Source organism: Octodon degus, unplaced genomic scaffold, assembly GCF_000260255.1.
Source record: "Octodon degus isolate 3935 unplaced genomic scaffold, OctDeg1.0 scaffold00049, whole genome shotgun sequence".
NCBI classification, from domain to species: Eukaryota; Metazoa; Chordata; class Mammalia; order Rodentia; family Octodontidae; genus Octodon; species Octodon degus.
The window spans coordinates 1,982,668-1,984,151 of record NW_004524625.1 but is presented as its reverse complement, the minus strand read 5'-3'; the positions used below and the strand labels follow the sequence as shown (position 1 = coordinate 1,984,151).

The 1,484-nt window shown below is 39.2% G+C and overlaps 1 pseudogene; it reads right to left on the bottom strand.

Moving 5' to 3' along the window:
- Positions 1-703: 703 nt before the first annotated feature.
- LOC101561118 lies at positions 704-1,202 on the bottom strand (annotated as a pseudogene).
- Positions 1,203-1,484: the final 282 nt, after the last annotated feature.

Below are 1,484 nucleotides of genomic sequence, written 5' to 3'. Positions count from 1 at the left end.
TGCTATATGCAGGCTAATCTATACCAGTGATACTGCTTGATTCTAGCAGGCTGCAAGACATTCTGAACAACCCCCCTTGGAACAGCTACTTCAAGTAGCCTTTTTCCAGTTTCTAACTTCTGAATAAAGCTAGCATTTTGTTAATTCTATTGCAGAAAACTTTGTAAGTTGTTTTATTTACAATGCCAACTTTGAAAAGCTCACTAAAGTTAACCTGTGCAGAAATCACTTTACAAAAAGAGGGAAAGCTCAAAATGTCAACTTTCTATAGAGAACCCACAGTTGCTTTATTCAGAGTAAAGAAAACCAGCAACTTTTGTTCAGACTAGAAGAAACTCAGTCATTGGTTTGGAATCTGTAACTCAAACTACACATGCAATGAGGACAATATTATGCTAATACAATTGTTTTACTGCTGCATTTATCTGTTGTTTGTCTAATGTTAACAATTATAGGGGCTGGAGAGATGGCTCAGTGGTCTAAAGTACCTACTTGGAACAAGCTTGGCAAAGCACAGGGACCGCGGTTCAATCCTCCAGCACCACATGCCAGCCAGCCGCGCCCCCTGGTGGGCTAAGCTGGCCACACACACACACACACACACACACACACACAATAAATAAATGTTTAAAAAAAAACAATTATAAACAGAGCAGTACAACTAGTATTTGGAACAATTCTTATAGTGTTACAATGTTAGGCACAACATTTCACTTCTCTTCACATCACTGGTTCTCCTTGCATACCTGGGCTTCCTCCTCTTCAGTAAAGTCATTTTTGATACTAAAAGTCTTGTGAATCTCCTCAGGAGTTTTCCCCTTGACCATATTGGCAACAATCTTGCAAGTGACATCAAGAAAACCTTTGATGTCTAGGTAGTTTGCTGCCAGAATAAGTTCAAAAAGGGTTCCTTGGTCAACTTTCAGAAATTCTTGGTCCCAAACAAGGATGTCGTCTGTTCACTTTTCTTTGTTCTCATCATCCTCAGGAGGAGGAGGGTCATCCTTGTGGTGGGTACACTACTGAATGACCTTTTTTAATGTTGCTGCACTAACATTTGGTAGAGGAACTGGGTCATTATCTCCTTCATCATCCATTCCCAAATCTTCCAACATGGTCTTGATTGTCACAGACTGTTTGGTGATTTCAACATCAACTTCAAATATCTCTCCATCAGAACTCTGCAACTTAATTGAAGGCATGGCATTTGGTTTCTAAAAGACTGCAGGCCTGAGGCAGTCAAGAGCAGGAAGACGTTCCCACCAGTTGGAGAAAGGCAGCAGTGGATGAAGCCACTACACACATGTTTATAGCAATACAGTTCATAATAGCTAAATCTTAGAAGTGGCCTGCATGTCCATTAACATGTGTATGGATTAAAAACATGGTATTTATATGCAAATGAATAGTATCCTGATGTAAATAAAAAGAATAAATCTAGATCATTTGTAAGAAAACGGATACACCTTGAAACCATAATTTTA